Below are 12584 nucleotides of genomic sequence, written 5' to 3' on the forward strand. Positions count from 1 at the left end.
TTGTTGGAACACCACTGCCTGTTAACCCGGCATTTCGATGGAGGCCTGTCACACCTGCTGATGTTATAAAACCTGTATCCAAATTTTCAGGTTCTAAAAGTATGGACTGTTATTGGTTATCAAATAACATAATTAAAAAGACAATACACTCAATTGCCAAACCATTAGCTTATATTTTTAATAAATGTGTAGAATTTGGAGTTTTTCCGGATGCACTCAAGGTATCAAAAGTTGTCCCAGTTTTTTAAAAAAGGAGACAAACATCTCCCCAAAAGCTACAGACCAGTCTCCATTGTTCCAATATTCTCAAAGGTATTTGAGGCGCTGATACACACACAAATAAGCAACTTCTTTGAAAAACACAATATCCTATGTAACAATCAGTTTGGCTTTCGAAAGGGGAAGAACACAACAGGGGCCATCTTGGAAATCATTGACCAAACCATAACAGCTTTTGAAAATAATATCATGGTATCACTGGAATTATGTGACCTAAGCAAAGCTTTCGATTGCATTCCTGTTGACATACTACTGGGGAAACTAGAGTTTTATGGGGTGAGAGGGAGCACTTTATCTGTGATAAATTCTTATTTAAGTAACCGAAAACAATTCGTTTCAGTCAGAAATTTAAATTCTTCCATCATGGAAATCAGCACAGGTGTACCACAAGGGTCTATCCTTGGACCCTTCTTCTTCATTGTCGCTATTAATGATTTACCTAAAAATATAGCTCACCCTGTTGTGTGTTATTCTGACGATACAACACTACTTACCACACATCAGAACATTTCAGATCTGAATAACCTAACAAAAGAAACACTAGATAAGGCCCTGGACTGGTTTGCAGCCAATAAGCTCCTATGCAACACTGACAAAACACAACAACTTTTAATGGGAACATCAAATGAAGTAGGCAATAAGTCAGTAAAACTCTTAGGTATTCACATTGACTCAAAACTATATTGAGAGGAACATGTCAATCATGTATGTGAAAAAATATCTCGGGTGGCAAACCTTCTCTTGAAACTAAGGGAGGTAGTGAGCTTGGAGTACCTCAGGGTGACATACTTTGGGCTATTCCAGTCACATATTTCATATGGTCTTATTATATGGGGGCACTCCCCTCACATCAAAAACGTATTGAAATTACAAAAAAAAAGTCATACGTATAGTATGTAAAAGAGGTCATAGGGAGCACTGTCGTCCTCTTTTCTCCAGACTCAGAATACTTACAATTATAAATTTATACATCTATGTGTCTGTACTCTATATTAAAAATAATATTTCAGAATTTATTGCCAGAAAGGAAATACATGAACACAACACCACGGCGAACGGTAATTTAGACATACCGCGCCACAGATTAGCGAGAACAGGAAATTCCCACAAAGTTAACCCACTCAAAATGTTCAATAAACTGCCAATTCATGTTCAGTCTATGGATACAAATTCTTTTAAAATTAAGTGGTACAGCTGGCTGTCAGATCATCCATTCTATGACATTAAAGAATTCTTTGAGATGCCTGAGGAGAATATAAGCATTTAAAAGTTGCCTGTAGTTAAACATATTATTTTGTGCTGTGGTTAATCGTGTGTAATTACAAAGTTTATACTATAAACAATAAAATACCTTATTATATTAGATTATAAGATAGCTTGTTGTGTTAGCTTTTAAAAGCTATCCTTTGTAATTTGGTACACTGCCATGCTTCAAATGTATTTATAATGTATTGACAGAAGTTTATTTTGTTATTCGGTATGTACTGGTACATCTTGTATGACGAAGCCAATATCATTGTAAAATGATCTATGGTGAATAAAATTCTTGAAATTCTTGACATTCTTGAAATTTGCAATTAGGAAACCCTGAAGTCAGTGGTCTCCCATTAGCAGTGCCATCAAATTCCAAACAATAGAGAAGGATGCAAAAAAACCATACATGGTTTGTCTTAAACACATTATAACTTTCCACTTGAAGGGTAAGAAATGACAGTTTATTTGTATTTTAGATAGCTCTTTGTCTATGTAAAATACAAATAACCTCAGTCATTTCCGATCCTCGAGATGGAATGCTATGAGGTCTTTATGCTGGTCTCCGATTTTAAACTTTTATTGCACATTTGAATTTTTAAATACTGGTAGACAAAATATTATAAAAAGGATAGCTGCTACACGTGTGCGTGTGTGTGTGCGTGTGTGTGTGCGTGTGTGTGCGTGCGTGCCCTTTTGAAAAGGGCCATGTTGCCCAAAAGATAATGTTTTTTTGTTGTGCCTCAGCATCTTCACTATTTCGTGAGCAGCAACAACTATCCTTTTTATAATATTGTCCTATTCCATCCTGGATTTTTCATTGTTCATCAGATAAGATTTTTCTGAGGAATTAGACAAGATGGTAGTGTAGAAGTTGTGAAGTGAAAGATTTTAACTTTAAAGTTAATCTAATTCAAATATGGGACAATGTTGGGAGGTGGAAAGGTGGAAAAAGAGACTAGGTATATCTTAAAGTGGCATTGAGATGTCCTATGACTGACGTAGGAAAGATTTTGCATTTCTTTTTCCAAGGAACAATGCGCTTGCTCTCACTTGCTTCAATACATGTCTAGTGATTCACATAAAATGGAGAAAAATGTTAATGAACGTGTGAGATTGCTCAATATCACTCTGAAAGAAGAGTATAGTGTTTCCTTCATATGGTATGTGGACAGCAATGTCATTGGCGACGAAATGAAGTAAGTATTCAGTTTTTTAATTGCTTTGGAAGCTTAATGTTGTATAGTGGGCGTCGTTACTGAATGGATTTATTAGTATAAAAATTTGATTTTTATTTTTCACTTGATGTTCGTCAGTGCCTTCTGCCTGGCATCTACTTGCAGCATCTCAGTCATGTTGCCCAGAACTGGATAGAACCACTCTGAAACTCACATGTTGAACTATCAGCAGCTAAATTCGCTTGTTGCTGACAAGGTGACACTATCGAACTGCATGTCTTATGATCTGGCCTACCAACAGGGAGGCTTTGAGGCAGTCAAGTGGGGGTATAACTGCGGCCAGCTGCTAGTAGCGGACATGCTGTTTGCTCTCTTCTGCTGGCAGCTTCCGACATGACCAGACGTTCTCCTCTCCTGCTCCCTTGGGCGGCTGCCTGTTCAATCTTGACGGCTTCTCTAGGCCTTCCTTTCCTTTTTACGGCATTAAAACTTCATACAATTAAAACTATGTTTGATTTTTCACCTCAACAGGTGCCTACTACTTTCCCCTCCTGGCCAATCCTGACGCGTTAACATCTGGTGTCAGGAGTGGGATAGCTCACCTTTAGGCCCGTCTCGTTTGACGTTTATCCAGCCAAACCTAATGAAGCTGCCAGCAATACTTCGCGCATGACACGCCAGATGCACCACGCAATAACAAGTGCACACGTTTGTGGTGTGCCACGCAGTGTTCTGCCATATTGGTACCTTTCTCCAAGCAGCTGCCGCAGCAAACGCCAGGCCGCATGGCCGGGCACCTCGTCGCACGTCACTGCCAGTTGCCGCGTTGCTGCCGCCCCAGGCAGTTCAGGGCTATGACACACTACAGAAAGCTGCCTATCATGCCATGCCGCAGTATGGTCACATGTTCTGGCCGGCTATCTGAGACATGGTGCCCGGCCGTCAACACCGCCACCCTCGTCTCCGCTACTGTTTCCTGCCGGCATCGCTCAGTGCAGCACCACCACAACTTCCGTAAGTTTGTCGCTTCACTTTTTCACGCTGCTACCTCCATGCTGTCAGCTACGCTGTTGTCCCATCCAATATAGGCCCTTTCTTTTTGTGATCAAATTGTAAACTTTCCAGCGAGCACTAGATGCCCTAACATTGTAACCATGCCTGAAACCTATAGTACCGCTAATGGCGAAGACAACTCCCCACCTACGGGAAAACCAGACCCAGTAGCTGCCCTCCAAGCAGAAATCGATAAATTACTTTTACAAAAGATAGAATTAATGGAAGAATGCCAAAAATTGGCTCAAACACAGACAGCCAGTTTAAGTGTGCTAGAAACGCACCCTGCTGCGCCACAAATGATGGCTGCAAGCACCCCCAGTTGCAATACTTCGCTCTTGAAATGCCAGATGTGCAACCTTGGCTAACAGTTTCCCTGCAGTCAACTTTATCTCAACATTTTCTGAGAAACACAATGAACAAATACACTCCTTTCTGCAAACTGTCAGAGATGCAGGCCGCACTTGCGTTTGGCCAGACGATTTCCTGTTGAATGTACTCGGCCTTAAATTGTCAGGTGATGCCCATACCTATGTTGAATCAGCACACACCCTTAGGAACACCACCTGTTTCGCCACTTTAGAAGCTGGATTGAAAGAAAGGTATTTGGACAGACGTGACGCCCGCTATTACAGGGACAAGTTATCCACCCTCCGCCACAAACAAGGAGAGGATGTAGAAGTATTTGCTGACCGAATCTGTGCTGTGGCTTGCCGCAGTTACATGCTGGGTTCGGGTTCTGCACGTAATGAGGTATTAATCGAGCAATTGGAAGCCTGCTCGATTGACATATTTGTATATGGAATGGACCCATATGTGGGAGGGGAGGTCAAAACAGCATCACCCGCCTTGTTGAATAATGCCACATGACTGGCGATGATGCGGAATAAGGTAGCACATTTTATTGCCAGTTTGGCACGCCCAGACGAACAGCCGTGTCCGATTTTCAAATACAAGCAGGCATGCCAATGCTACCAAAAGGCAGGCCATGCTGCTGCTCAGTACTGTGCATGTTATTGCTCTCTGTGTGGAATCATAGGGCACATGAGTAAAAACTGCCCACAGAACTCGGGAAACGGGGGCCCCTCGTACAACCAGCAGAGGGAACAATTCACCAACAATCCATCCTGACCTCAAAGACAGCCAGGAAACTGTCGAGGGGCAAGTCACACCACCAGACCGTGCCCCCTGTAAAATTTATGCATCCAGTCCGCCATGGGGTCATAAATGAGGCGGCAAGTATCCTCCTCGAAGGTCAAATTAGAGGAAAGAAGGTAAGAGTACTTATTGACATGGGAGCACAAACTAGCGCATTACCCCCAGGGGATCCAGAACTCTTTTGTGGATACATGCATGGCGAGCATGGGCCCTGAGCTATTGCAGCCTTCCTTCTTTCCAGGACTGCATTTCCTTGCCTTTTCCCTCCTTTCTTCTCCTTGATCCTTCCCCTTCGCCCTCTCCTCTCCTCTCCCTCTCCCTCTCCCTCTAGCTCTGCCTCTCCCCCTCCCCCTCCCCCTCTCCTCTGGGTGTCCTTGCTTATGTTGGCCCCACTATCCTCCTGGTCATGTTGGTTTTGCAATTTGGTTTTGTTGCGTAATCACCTCGTCCTTTTGGCATTTCCTGGTCCCCCGCTGGGGTTTGACCTCCATTACTAATTTTCTATTCTGTAGTGTGAGCTATTTGGGGATGAGCACCTTACCTAGTGTCTCAGACATGTGCCCTCCTAGTTCATTCCACCTTTTCTTTCACGTCGTTGTGTGATGCTAGGGTTTATAGCCAGCATGGTAGCCAGCCCGTGTGGTGGAGTCGCTATGTACCCTTTTGGTTTAGCCCCCTGAACACACAGGGATCACACTTCTGATACCTGAGCTGTGACCTCCTCATGTAAGCCAAGGAGTGGTTGCTCGTCATTGTGGAGCATAGGAACTCCTGGCAATGGGCGCCATGCCAGACGGCCCTTGCTGTGGCTGGGTGGCGCCCGTGAGGGGAGCCCCTGATCGAAGTGGGTGGTATCAAGGTGAACGCTATGCAAATGAAAAGCATATGGGTCCAGAACTCTGGCCATTCTTCTGCGGCCGTCTCTCTGCGTGGAGCTGATTCTTCTAGTGCTGCTTCTCCTGCCCCTTTGGCCTTCCCTTTCGTGGCTACCCCCTGGGAGGAGGGTCAGGCCCGTCGGCTAGGGGCAAAACATTACCCCTGCTATCTGGTTTGCACCAGGACTGATGGGGTACTTTCACCAATACCAAACCTTTATTCTTTGTGGAACACATTAAAGACAAGTTTGGCAAAGTGGACTCCCTGAGCAAGATGCGGTCGGGTTCGTTGTTGATCAAAACTTCTTCAGCTGCCCATTCTGCTGCCCTTCGTGCCTGTAACCATCTTGGCACAATTCCTGTGTCCATTACCCCCCACCAGTCTCTAAATATGGTTCAAGGTGTGATTTTTCACAGGGACCTCATCCTTCAAACTGATGAGGAACTTCGGGACAATCTCAAACGGTGGGTGTTCACTTTGTTTGGCTCGTTCAGAAGGGTCCAAAGGACAATCGCATTGATACTGGTGCCTTTATCCTGGACTTTGATGGGGATACCCTCCCTGAGAAAGTAAAGATTATGGTTTATCGATGTGACTTGAAGTCGTACATCCCACCTCCTATGAGGTGTTTTAAGTGCTTGCATTTCGGCCACATGTCTTCCCGCTGTTCGCAGGCCCCTCTCTGTGGTGACTGTGGATGTCCACTCCATGAGGGGAGTTCCTGTGTGTCCCCTTCCTGTGTGTGTTAATTGTCATGGCAATTATTCTCCACGTTCACCAGATTGGCAGTATATAAGAAGGAGGCTCGTAAGAAGTAGGCACATCTTCACCCTGTGTCCATGACATCTAGTTATGCTTTAGTTACATCTTCACCCCTTCCTCCCCCAGGACCCCTTTCCTCCCCCCATCCCCTGTGGCTCCCACACCCTCTCCCCGGGCGCTGCTCCCCCTCCCCAGCCAGAGAAGTGTCCCACTTCTTTGGCGTCTGCCGGTCAAGGGCGTCCCTCCCGGGATGCCCCTTCCCGGCACCTTCCATGCCAAAGGTCTGCTGCTACGCGACGACCATGAGAACCACGGTCTGTTGGCCCCCAGGTCACCTGATCTCTTTCTGCTCCCGATCTTGCTGCATCTGGCTCCTTTATGCCATACAGCTCTCCTCGATTTCAAACAGAAAAGAAGAAGAAACATAAGTCCAAGGACAAGGAGCCTCTGGCGTCACCAGAGGTCCCATCCCCGGCTTCACAACCAGATTCTGACCTGCCGGAGTTGAAATCCCTTATTTTGTCTTACTCTGCAGCTTGTGTGACTCTACAGGAATCTCATTTTACTGATGATCACTCACCAACCCTGTGTGGGTTCTGTGTTTTCTGTTGAAATAGGGTCAGCCCCCTGCAGGCCTCTGGTGGTGTTTGTATGCCGGTCCATACAGATGTTGCTAGCACGTGGATTCCTCTTCAAACTACATTAGAAGCGGTTGCTGTGAGGGTCCACCTGGACTCCGAGGTCACGGTTTGCAATCTTTATCTCCCTCCTGACAGGACTCTTACACCTGCTGCCTTAACTACCCTTCTTCAGCAACTGCCTCCTCCCTTCCTCCTTCTCAGGGATTTTAATGTTCATCATCCCTTGTGGGGCAGTGCCTTTCCATCTAGACAAGGTTTTCTCATACACCAGTTTACTGCAGACCATGACTTGTGCCTTCTTAATGATGGCTCCCCTACTCATTTCAGTGCCGGTCATGGTACCTTTTCTGCCATTGATCTTTCTCTTTCTTCTCCCTCCCTCCTCCCTTCATTACACTGGTCACCACACAACGACCTTTGTGATATGACCATTTCCCGTTGATTCTCTCGCTCCCTTCCTGCTCCCCGATGGACAGGTTACCTCGTTGGTCTTTCCAACATGCCGATTGGCCTCTATACACTGCACAGGTCATGTTTTCTCCCTCTTTGTCGGGTTGTATTGATGACGTCCTACGTGACGCATCTGACGCGATAGTTCGCGCTGCTAGCCTTGTTGTACCGCACTCATCTGGACCATTTCGACACCGGCAAGTCCCGTGGTGGGGTACGGCCATTGCCATTGCCATTGCCATCCGTTATTGCTTTTGAGCTTTGCAACACCTTAAGAGGCACCCATCCGTTGCCAACCTTATTACCTCTAAATGCCTTCGCGCTAAATCTCCGTTTTTTAATCAAACAGGGCAAGCGGATATGTTGGGAACGCTTTGTTTCTTCCCTCGGTTCTACTGTCCCTATGTCACGGGTATGGACTACACTTAGCTCTCTCCATCGGTAGTCCACCCTCTCATGCCTTCACCTCCCAGATGGCCTTTGTACTGACCCGTTGATTCTTGCAGAACATCTTGCGACCCATTTTGCAACAACATCAGCATCAGCCGGCTATCCGGCTGCTCTCCTTCACCAGAAACGGCAGGCTGAAGCTTCCGCCTTATGTTTTACTCCTTGTCAGTCAGAATCTTACAATGAAACTTTTACTTAATGGGATTTTCTTTCCGCACTTTCTTCTTCTCATGGTACAGCCCCTGGCCCAGACTCCATTCGTAACCAACTGCTTCAACATCTCAGTGCTCCACAAAGGCAACATCTTCTCCAGGTGTTTAACCGTATTTCGCTCCAGGGTGACTTCCTTTCTCTGTGGAGGGATAGCATCGTGGTTCCTGTCCTTAAGCCTAGTAAGAACCCCCTATTTGTTGAAAGCTATCGGCCAATTAGTCTGACAAATGTTGTTTGCAAGTTACTTGAATGGATGGTAGCCCATCAGCTGAATTTGGTCCTCGAATCTCCGGATCTATTGTCCCCTTACCAGTGTGGCTTCCGGGAGGGACGGTCTCCAATCGGTCATTTACTTCGCTTGGAATCCACAGTTCGGCAGGCTTTTTCTCAGCGCTGCCATTTGGTTGCAGTATTTTTCGACCTTCGCAAGGCCTATGACACGGCTTGGCACCATCACATCTTTCTTACACTTCATCAGTGGGGTCTTCTGGGCCCATGCTCGATTTTTATCAGCCAGTTCCTGTTGCATCGGTCATTCAGGGTTTGGGTTGGTACTATTTTTTAGTTCTTCATGGACCCCGGGGACTGGCATCCCACAGGGTCCTGTTTGAGTGTACTTTTTTTCCTCATTGCTATGGATGGACTTGTGGCCTCTGTCGGTTGTTTGGTCACCCCTGCTCTGTATGTGGATGATTTCTGCATTTGGGTTAGTTCCTCTTCGATGGCCTCTGCAGAGTGGCAGCTCCAGGGAGCTATATGGTGTGCCTCTGCATGGAACCTCTCACACAGGTTTCAATTATCTCCTTTAAAATCGTGGGTGGTCCACTTCCGTCGCCGTACTACGGTCCACCCCAATCCGGAGCTCTATCTCGATGCACAACGATTGCCTGTGGTCCCTCACTTTCGTTTTCTTGGTCTTCTATTCAACAACAAGCTCACTTGGCTGCATCATATTAGACTTCTGAAGGTAGGATGTTTCTGTAAACTCAATGTTCTTCGCTTCCTTGCCCACACCTCTTGGGGTGCGGACCGCTCCATCCTTCTCCACCTTTATTGTGCTTTAGTTCTGTCTTGCTTGGACTATAGTTGTCAAGTTTACGGTTCAGCTGCTCCTTCCACACTGCACATGCTGGATCCAGACCACCATCATGGTATCTGTTTGGCCACCGGTGCCTTCCCGACTAGCCCTGTTGATAGTCTCCTGGTTGAAGCTGGGATCCCCCCCCCCCCTTTCTGTTCGGTGGTCCCATCTCCTGGTGTCTTATGCAATTGCTGTCCGTTCCTCTCCCACTCATCCTTCCTATTCTATCCTGTTCCCAGACCGTGGATGTCGCCCACCTGATTCCTGCCCTCAGGCGGGTTTACCGGCTGGGCTCTGCCTTGTGACTCTTTGCCACCTGATTTTCAGCTTCTTTCTTTGTCCTGTCTTCCATGCTCCCTCCCCACTGCCCCCCCTTGGTTAGTTCCTCGGCCCCGAATTCGGATGGATCTCCGCCGAGATCTGAAAGAGTCCATCCCCCCAATGGTGTTCTGTTCCTTTTTCTGAAGAATTTTCTGGTCGTTTTGGGATGCTGTTGTTTTTTACACCGATGGCTCTAAATCTGCTGATCGTGTGGGATGTGCCTTCACGTCCTCTGTTGGCACGGAAAATCATCAGCTGCCACTTACATGTGGGTTGTTTACTGTGGAATTGATGGCAGTTTCCCAGGCCCTTACCTTTATTAAACAGTCCCAACACAACCGCGTTTTGTTATGTACGGACTCAATGAGTGGCCTTCTTGGCTACTGACCGGTGTTTTCCACGCCATCACTTGGTCTCGGCCATCCACAACCATCTCGCTGATCTTCACTGTGCTGCTTGTTCCGTTGACTTCCTTTGGGTCCCTGGCCATGTGGGTATCCCAGCTTGCTGATCATTTGTCTGGGGGAGCAGTCATTTATCCCCCATTCTCTGTAACTCCTCCTGCAGCGGATTTACAGCTTCACATCAAATCCCACTTCGCACAATCATGGGCCAACTCTTGGGAGGCTACCTCCCTGTCTAATAAACTTCATGCAATTAAGGTGACACCAGGTCCGTGGCGTTCTTCCTTTCGCCCCTCCCGAAAGGACTCGACCACGCTGTGTTTTCTCCACATTGGCCATACCAGGCTGATCCATGGTTTTCTTTTGCGTCGTGAGCGTTGTGGCTGTGGAGCCTTCCAGTCAGTAGCCAACATTTTGGTGGAATACCCCCTTCTTTTGGCTCTGCATACTAAGTACAGACTTCCCCGCACTTTACCTTTAATGTTGGCTGATGATTTCCCGATCCTCCGGGAAAGTGGTTTTTATTCTTAATCTCTGGTGTTGGGGCAGAGCGGTGAGCATTGGGGTATCTCCCACTGTAAGCTGTGTTTGGAGATTCCCGACTCCCCTCCCTGGCCCAGATCCTCTTTTCTTCCCCTTTTACTCCGTTTTATCACTTTTTAGAATTGGTTAGTCTCCTTTTTCCATACACACGTCTACATTCTAGTGGTTTAACACTTTTAAGTCGCAGGTGGTCTTGCCTCTGCTGCTTCAGAAGTGGGATATTTTCTGCTTCTAGCATAGCCTTGGGGTCACTCTCTTACTGACTTACCTCATTTTGTTTTTATCATTGATGACACGACTGCACTTTTACCTTTTTTAGCCTTTTTCCCTTTTATCGTTCTGACTATTCTGAGATGTCAAACTATCTGAATGTACCATATTTGAAACAAGGGACTGATGACCTCACTGTTTGGTCTCTTCAATCCCAATCAACCAACCAACCATCCACATCCTTCCCCATCCCTCATCCTCCCCCCCCCCCCCCTCACCTCTGCATCTTCTCTTCCCCTTCTCCCCCTTTGGGAGTATGTTTCGTTCCTACGTCTGGAGACGGATGCCTGTAACTGAAGACAGTCTCTTTTTTTTGCTGGAAAGTCTCTGTCCTCCCTTTGGCCTTCTGTTTCCCTTCCCTCTTCTCTTTACTCTCTTCTCTGCTGCGGCATTTAAGTCCTCCTCTTTCCTTTTCTTTGCTCCTCTTTTTCTCTTTCTTTCCTCCCTGTGCGTGTCTGAAGGCCGACCCATGAGTTCCCACGCGTAGCCAGTGACGGGGTAACGCGTAATTCCCCGCCCCAGGTAGACAGGTACGACACATACGTACCCCCTGGTAACAGCCAGGCCCAGGGAGGGCTGATTACCCCAGCTGGTACCTTCCGAATGTGCTGATTGGTCCCTCCGCCTGTTTCTCAGGAGGTGTGATCTGAGATGTGAACAATTTCATAAGGTGGGAGTGCCCTCAGAGAGGGCCCCAACCAGGAAGGAGCGCGCCATCGGAGATGCTGGTAATCATGGGGGATACTTCCGCAATGATTTCCTCTACATCTACGATTTCTGCTCACAAGTGAAGTTAAATGAGTCTCAGCCACAGGCAATTCTTCCATCAGTGCCACAGTTCCTTGGTGTTTCTCGGTTGGACGAAGGTCAAGACTTCTCCACAGTCAACCCTTTCATTGTTCAGAAAGGTGTAGATGGAATTGCAGGTCCTGTAAAGTCTTGTTCTCAATTACGAAATGGCACCTTGTTGTTAGAAACAGTCAGTGCCCTCCAGGCACAAACATTGCTGCGACCTCCACTGCTACACTCCTTCCCTGTCCAGGTGGAAGCACACCGCACTTTAAATTCATCACATGGAGTCATTTATACCCGCTCCCTTGATGGATTGTCCGACGAGCAAATTCAACACTACCTGTCTGACCAGGGCGTAATGGCTGTTCATAGAATCATGAAAAGGCTTGACACGGACTTGGTACCAACCCGTACTATCTTCTTGTCATTTGACAGAGTTCAACTTCGGTCGAACATTAAAGTGGACTATGGAATAATTTCAGTTTGCCCTTACATCCCCTACCCTATGCGTTGCTATCAGTGTCAGTGGTTTAATCATACTGGCCAGTCGTGTTCCAATCTGGCCAAATGCGTTACATGTGGCAAGGATGCCCATGAGGGTGCTAGTCCACCTCCATCCCCTCATTGCTTCCACTGTATGGGTGACCATGCTGCTTCCTCTAGATATTTCCCCATTTTCAAAGATGAATGGCTTATTCAGGAAATCAGAGTGAAGGAAAAGGTGTCTACATTTGCTGCTCGTAAGTTATTCGCCAGTCAAAAGCCCATTGTGCCTCCAGCAGGTAAATATAGCATCTCCTCAGCCTACTAAGGAGCCAGCCACACAGACTTGTGATCTCACCTTTAGTGCTGCAGTCGTCAG

Source organism: Schistocerca americana, chromosome 5 (genome assembly GCF_021461395.2).
Source record: "Schistocerca americana isolate TAMUIC-IGC-003095 chromosome 5, iqSchAmer2.1, whole genome shotgun sequence".
Taxonomy (NCBI): Eukaryota; Metazoa; Arthropoda; class Insecta; order Orthoptera; family Acrididae; genus Schistocerca; species Schistocerca americana.